Genomic DNA, 7,891 nt, shown 5'->3' on the forward strand with positions numbered 1-7,891 from the left:
ATAGAGATTATGGGCCATGGATATGCAAAGTCCTTTTTATAAATCCATCTTTATTACTCCAAGAGATTATTTTTCCTCATTTTATGCAGATTCATATAAAGTGAAGTCAGGAGTATAATTTTCATAGAGTTTTAAAACTAGAAAGGGCCTTGGAGATCATCAGTGAGTCTTGGATGAAAATGATTTTCAGGACTAAACAGTATTAGCAGAAGCCAGACATTAGCATAGTGAGATGTAAGGCAAGCTTCCTTCCACTCCCCTCCCCACCCCGCCAACTACCAAGGGCTGTCAGTGTATCTCAGTGCTGACTGACCTGTCACACACTCTGCTATTTCAGGACCAGATTAGGCTAAAACACCTCAGTCTTGATCCTGTACACACACTTCCTGGTTATTACAATCCTTGGACTCTTTGGACATTACAGTACTGACTCTTTGAAACTTCTAAAAACTTCCACTAATGAAGATACAAATCCAGTGGTTCTCAAAATGTGGCTAAGGAAACCCAAGAGGGTCCCCAAGATCCTTTCAAAGGATTTGCAAGGTCAAAACTATTTTCATAATAATACTGAGATAATTTCATTTCTAATACAGTACATATAGATAAATATAGTCTCTCCCTCCCCCCCCCCCAATAAACAGTCTGGAGAAAGATCCTGAATTTAAGAGTGTAAAAGAGTCCTGAGAACAAAATATGTGAGAAATGCAAACCTCGTCCTACCTACCTCCTAAATCTGTGCTCAGCTGTGACCAAATATTTCAATCTCCAATTCTCTCTCCATATACACATACATATATACACACATACATGCGATAGTAGATAGATGTATGTGTGTGCACATGTATATATATATATATACATATGAATGTATGTACATGTATACATGTTGCCTGGGACACTGTGAGATCAAGTCGTAAACAGAGATCTGTTTGTCTCATGTGTGTCAAGAGTCATGTCTAACTCTTCATGACGCCATTTGGAAGTATTCTTGGCAAAGGTACCGGAGTGATTTGCATTCTCCAGCTTATTGTACAGAAAAGGAAACTGAAGCAAACAGGTTTAAGTGACTTGCCCAAGATCACACGGCTAATAAGTGTCTGAGAGCATATCTGAGCTCAGATCTCCAGGCCCAGAGCTCTATTCACTGTGCCACCTAGCTGCCCCTGTCTCATACATAGCAGGATCTTATCATTCTGGTGTCTAAGGGCATTTTCCTCTTTAATTTTTGTGTGTGCCTGGTTTCAACTCAATTTAATTCAATACTCTTTTAGTTCCTACTATGTATGAGACAATCAGGTCTTCCTCCAAGACATGTTTAGACCTTAGGTCAGTCACTCAATCTCATAGGGCCCCAGGCAACTCTCTTACCATAAATTGTGGAATAGTTGTTGATCTCCTTTGTAGAAGGTCAATCCTTCCCAAGACCTTTCTACATTAAGGAAGTCATAGGTCCATTGGGGGGGGGGGAAGGGCAGGGTGTGTGTGTGTGTGTGTGTGTATGTGTGTGTGTGTGTGTAGGGGGGAGGAAAGGGGGAAGGATAAAGCAATGAGTTTTAAGATCCTTTATCCAAATAGAATATATATACCTCAAATGAGCAAGATTGATCAGGTAACATTCAAATGCATAGAAAGCTCATTTTTAACCTCTCTTTTATTTATAATTATCCCTTCCACACTGCAGAGCTTAGGGGCTTAGCACCCCTGGGATCTGGAAAATCCTTATAAAAAATTTTGGCTCTCCCTTTGTACCAAAGAAGCCTGAATTTTTTCTTTTTTCTTTTATGAGGTATTTACATTACCTTATAATAAAATTTGGGCATACTTATGATATTAAAAGATAAAATATACTGATATTAAACAATGCTATATGTATATTTTGTGCATTTCTAAGTTTTAAACTTTTTCTGTTTCATCTGCTGGCCTTTATGTGTCACCTGCAGCTTCCACAAAATTCCCCAAAAATTCTCATTCAATTTATTTTTCCAACTGGTAAAATATATTGAAACCACAATGGGGAAAGTCACAATGTGAAAAGGCTAACTGTATTTATTTTTGGTCAATGCCAAAGTCCCTCTGGTCCTGGGGGAAAGTGTCTACATACATTTTACACCCATGAACCCACATGTAGGTACAGAAATTCAATCAAAGCTTAAAAAACTTCCATTCTGAACTGAGGTATTTTAGAATGTTGTTCTTATGAAATACAGGATAATACTACAAAATTAAAGAACCATTCTTTGAGAGTAAATGTCTTCCCCTCTACCCCTAAAGCTGCAGTATACATTAATTAACAGATAGGATAATGAAAAAAATCCAGACATATTCAAATTCAGTTCTTTAAGTGCTCATCTTAATAGAGTCTCGGTCTATTTTTTACCAAAGCTCAGGGAAATGCATTTGATCTCAGTTAGACTCAATATTTTCATCTCTCAGATGGGCATAATAAAAGTTACTTACCACAGAGTGATGTTGTGAAGAAAGACCAGTTAATATTGTTGAAGCACCCTGAAATGAAAAATGCTTTGATAAGTGTTATGCAAGTATTAACTTTAACAAGTTGGGGTTAAAATGGCAAGAATGAAACTCATACTTTTATTTCTCAATTTGGGACACTGGCTTCGGCTGTGCTATAGCAAGCAAAGGTTGCTTCCTCCTGGAAGGGAAAACACAGCTGGGGACACAGAAATGACTTGGCTCCTTTAGTTAGTTGCCTCTATGTTTAACTTTAAAAACTGTAACCAGTTGCAACCAGTTGTGAATGCCTTGCTATCCCCTCTATGCAATTCCCTGTAACTTGAGTTGAGAAAGTTTTGTTTTATGGTTAATTATCCATGGTCTATTTAAAAAAATAAATCAAACCATTGTGAACCACCAGGATTTGCAGCTCCATTTGAACTTTACTGTACTTTTGATTAAACATTTTATAAATAAAAACAAACTGGTTTTCTTTTTGTTGTTGGTTGTTTGTTACTTGTGCTTTCGATATAAATATTATGGCAATCGCAGCAGAACAAGCTATGGATTATTTACCCCTGGTTTCATAAGTTGTGAGTTACTGGTGTTATATGCCTCCATGAGGATAAATGAATGTGTAGTATTCTATTCCAACTAAATATAAGAGAAGAAGACCAAGGGAACTGAAACCTTTTAAAACTGAGACCTTTTATGCAGTCCCAGAGCTACAAAACAACCCCAAAATTAACATTTAAAAAGCTCCTTCTATGGAGAAACAAAATCCTTAAATATCATACTCTGAATAAAAATTTTGCTTGCCTAACAAGCAGAGGTCCATCATGTAGAAGTTTTTCTTTCTTGTTTCTCTACCAAGAAGCCACAGGTAGGTTTTCATGAGACATCACAAAACTGGTGAGAGAAAAGTGATGTCTGCTTAAGGCACACAAAAGCACTATGAAAAGTGTACTTTTCTCTATAGCTAGTAGTAAGTTGCCAGGTGGCGGGGCATCTAGAGCACTTGACCTGGAGTCAGGAAGACCTGAGTTCAAATCCTCTTCCCAATATTTACTAGCTGTGTGATCCTGGTCACTAACCTCTGCCACAGTTTCTTCATCTAAAATACAGACGACAATAGAACCTACCTCACAGGGCTGCTGTGAGGATCAAATGAGATAGCACATGGAAAGCTCTCTGCAAATGTACATAAATGCCAGCTATTAATGAGAAGAAGGGATCTCCTAATAGAGTGAGTACTGGACTACCCTTCTCCAGGAGACCCAAGGACAAAGGATACCTTGAAGTATAATAATGGAGCAATGCAATACAAAGGAGTTTTGAGAAAAAGGACAAGAGCATATTTTTAGATGAGGAGGACTATGAAACAGTTTTTCATATGAAATTAGATGTGGATCACTGAAGCAGCTTCTTAGTTTTGTGTTTTAAGTGGGAATTGTATTTAAAAACCAAACCAAAGCAAACCTAGGTCTACACAGTATTGATTGCTAAAGGATGGCTAAAAGGGAAAATGGGAAATAATCGTCTTAACTGTGTTACCTTTGACACAGTACAAATAGGGAGGCACAGAAACATCAACTGGCAGGAGGAAGATGAGACGATGTGTCTACTCTATGGAAGTGCTCTGGGAAACCACTGAGCCAGAGATCTGCCTTCTACATCATTCTGCCTCAGCATAGTATCTCCTTGTACTGAAGCTTGCTTCTCTCTTATCTCTTCTGTATTAAAGCTACTACACACAGCAGGTCCCTCACCAGCCACTAAAAAAGTGCCCCTTTAAAAGGTAAATCAGTAACTTTTGTAATGACGGTAGCATTGCAAGAATCTCTTTTGGCTTCCAGCTGACCCCAAACAACTGGACTGTTAAGAGTTGTGGAGGCCTCAGGGGAAAAGAGAAACTGATTAAAACTGTCTCTCATCTCTTTCTTGCCCTGGCAATGCTAATCTGTGGCCCTCTAGCCATTCCTATGGCAGCTAGTTATCTTTGGCCATTGCAAAAGCTAAACTGGAAGCTGCCTGACGTTCCCAGAGCTGCTTTTGCAACAGAAAATGAAAGCTAAAGTGACGGGCTGGCCACAAATGGAAGTTAAAAAGGCAACTGAGCTCATAAGCAGGGATTGGAATGTGCAGGAGTACTAACCAATGAAAAAAAAGATGTTACAGAGTAGGATAGAAAAAACAGTTAAATTCTTTTTTTTTTAAATTACCTTCTAAACAGCGGTTTCCAATATTTCTGACACTTAAAAGAAATGTCTAGAGGTAGTTCGGCACGTGTAATGGACAGAGTTGGCCTCAGAAGGCCTGGAACAAGGAGACAAGAATTTAAGCTCCATCCTCTGAAGAACAGGGGCTGTTAAACTTAGCAAATTGTCTCATCTCTCATTGCCAGTTACCCTCCCAGCAACAGCCCTGCAAGTTGCTAAGACTAGGAGTAGCAGAATAGTCACTGATCTGCATTCACAGAGGACACTTTTACACTAGGATTTCTCTATATTAATGAAATCACTGATGTGGACAAACATGAGGGAGGGAGGGAAGGAGGGAGGGAGGGAGAGAGGGAGGGAGGAAGGAAGAGAGAAAAAGAGAAGGGAAGGGGAGAGAGAGAAAAGAAGAGGGGGAAGAAAGAGAGGGGAAAGAGAGAAGGAGGGATAGAAACACTGCCCACTGTCCACTAAATATTCTTAAATCTTCTTTGCCATACACAGAAATTAAAATTAGAGCAGATAATTTAACTGCAGGACTCCTCTGGGGCTATGCGATTGAAGGAGAATGCAAGCCTCTAGGGCATCTAAGGATAAGGGAAATGAGTACCAACTATGTGTATGTCTATATAGATGTGTATTATATTTGGCTGTAGAACATTAATTTGCTACAACTAAAATAAGAAATTATTTCCAATATCTTATACATATGTGCATAATCATATGTATGCTTACACTAAGCTATCACAATCTCTCTCTCTCTGTTTCTGTCTCTCTCTCTCCCACCCCACCCTGTGTTCTGAAACATTTTACTGTAATAACTGATGGGGGACATTTAAATATATACACATATATATGTCCTAGGTAGCACTGGATTACTCTGACCAAGTTTCAATATTTTTCCAAAAACAAATTTATCTGGTCCTTAAATATTTGGTTACCAAGGGACTAAAATATCACCACCCAAACTAACAAGAGCACGACAAATAGCTAGAAGATAATGCATTCATTAAATGCTATCTGATGCTTTTATTTGATTACTCAGTTCTAAATATGTTAAGAATATGTTCTTTTGACATCTTCAATGTGTAAAAATCAATGGCACCAAAATCTTTCATCACTTTCTAGATGATGGCTCATCTAAAAGTAGGTCCAAACTCCTCTGGATTCGCCTCAGCATCATATAGTTGAAAATAAAACCACATTTATCCTGTTTTCAGCATGAAATGAGATCCTAAAATAAAATTGCTTTCTTTAAACTTCAGATTCCACAGAAAAATAAAAAGGAATGTAAAATTGCCTGAAATGTACAAAAAGTAAAAAAAAAAAAACGAAGGACAAGAGATCATCAACTTGAGTGGTGGCTTGGTAACCATGGAATTTAACAAGACCTAGAAGAAGGCCTCTAGCATATTAAGTGGATCCTCTGAGGAGGGTCCACGGAAAGGGCACTGACAAGAATCTTACAGGAAGAAGATAAAGGGAATGACTGCATCAATAAGATCACAGATCCACTCTAAGACTGAAATATCAAGGAATAGAAAGTTAACCTAAAACTTTCACAGTGGAACTAACTTCCTTGGTTTTAAAATGAAGGGCAAAACCTGGGCATAGTGGTGTATGCCCAAAGGGGAGGCCAAGGCTGGTGGACTGCTTGATCCCAGGAGTTCTGAGCTTCAGTGGGCTAAAACAGATTTATTATCTGCACTAAATCAGGTACTAATATTAAAAGCTCTGGAAGCAGAGGCCAGGAGGCTGCCAAAGGAGGAGGAAATTGGCCCAGGTGAGGGGAAAAATAAGTATATCAAAGTTTCTGTGCATATCATTATTTGGATAGGGACCATGAGTGACCAGTATACTTCCAGCCTGGGTGAAGGGAAACCTAGTCTCACAAATATAATAAAATAAAATGTAAAATACAGTGAGGAGGAAAAGGTTGTCATAAGAAGATGAAACAGACCCCCCAAATACAAAAAGATGAGATACCTTAATATTTCCTGCAATTTGAGTGATCCAATTCATCTCTTCTCTTTGTCACCATTTCCTTCTTTCCTTCCTTTTGCTAACCCATTAGAAAACCCCACTCACTTGGATCTTTATTTCTTTCAGCAGATGTAACATAGTTTCTGCAGATATGGTCTTTCTCATTTTCTATCCATTTGACAGGCAGAAACTTTTTTTTTAAAGAACTCCCTTATCAGACAAATTTCTAGGTCCCTGTGGACATCAGTCAGTTAACTGAAACGAAATATTATAACAGGAAAGAAAGGCAGATAAACACGGGTCCAGAACAGCATACAAATTTCATTGTTTCCATTTGAATTGTAAAGGGAGTTACTACAGTGAGAAATGGGAGGTGTGAGTCAGGGTGGTGGTGGGAGTGGGCGACATCAAAGAAGCAAAGAAGGGCAGAGGATTTTTATTGTCCATTTTAAGTTTTAGAGGGGCACGATGTGTAGAATCCAAAAGTAAGCATGAATATAGTACAGTATGACAGAAAAAATTCTCAATGAGTATTACAGAAGCTACAGGATCTTAAATAGAACCATTGTTTAGGGGTGAAGTCAATTGAAAGATTGAATAAAATTTATCTGTGATGTATTGTAAGAGACATTTTCTCTTTCATTAAGAGTTCTTGGTTTGAACATACTTTGTAATGAAAAGGAACATTAGATTGTTATATGGTCCCCAAAGTAAAAGTAAGAGGAACACAACATTTATATAACTGGCTTTTTACACAAATATTCCATCAAGATACATTTCAAGACAAAAAAAGAAAACAACAACACCCAAAAATGCCACCCTCACTTTATTTTAAAATTCATTTCATAGTTTAAATATTGTTAATTTTTCATGAAACAAATAAAAACCAAGTCAGCTTTAAACACCTTAGAATAATTTTAGTCTTATGTTACCTGAAAAATGCATTACAATAGGGAGGGTCACAAAGTCCTATTTTAAAATAAGTTAAGACACTGATAATTATGGGATGTTAAACTGCAGCCTAGGGCAACTACAAATGGCCATGGATGTTAACTGACTCCCTTCTCAAAAGTCTGAGAAAAGGGAAAAAAAAAACTGTAAGTTTCCCCATCTGTTATTTCCTTTTTTTTTTGGCTGTAGAAAAGTAAAATTATGCAAGAGCTTTTGAATGTAAAGGCTGTGTGTGCTTTTTCCCTTTTTGTCTCTGTGTACTGGGTATGTGATGTTGCGTAACTGAG

At 37.8% G+C, this 7,891-nt stretch overlaps 1 protein-coding gene across 42 annotated transcripts in view; it reads right to left on the reverse strand.

Moving 5' to 3' along the window:
* ZBTB20 (zinc finger and BTB domain containing 20) overlaps nt 1–7,891 on the reverse strand; it is a 1,019,756-nt gene that overhangs the window by 459,708 nt on the left and 552,157 nt on the right. For 41 of the 42 annotated variants that reach the window (XM_069069927.1, XM_069069948.1, XM_069069956.1 and 38 more), the window contains one exon: nt 2,458–2,505. The gene's annotated coding sequence lies outside the window, so the exon portion shown is untranslated. Of the gene's footprint in view, nt 1–1,532; nt 2,506–7,891 lie in introns of those variants that run through there. The other variant, XR_011164811.1, reaches the window with a different exon arrangement.

This window comes from Petaurus breviceps, unplaced genomic scaffold (genome assembly GCF_028583685.1).
Source record: "Petaurus breviceps papuanus isolate PSGF00001 unplaced genomic scaffold, PetGlider_PUasm1.0 90792, whole genome shotgun sequence".
Lineage (NCBI taxonomy): Eukaryota > Metazoa > Chordata > Mammalia > Diprotodontia > Petauridae > Petaurus > Petaurus breviceps.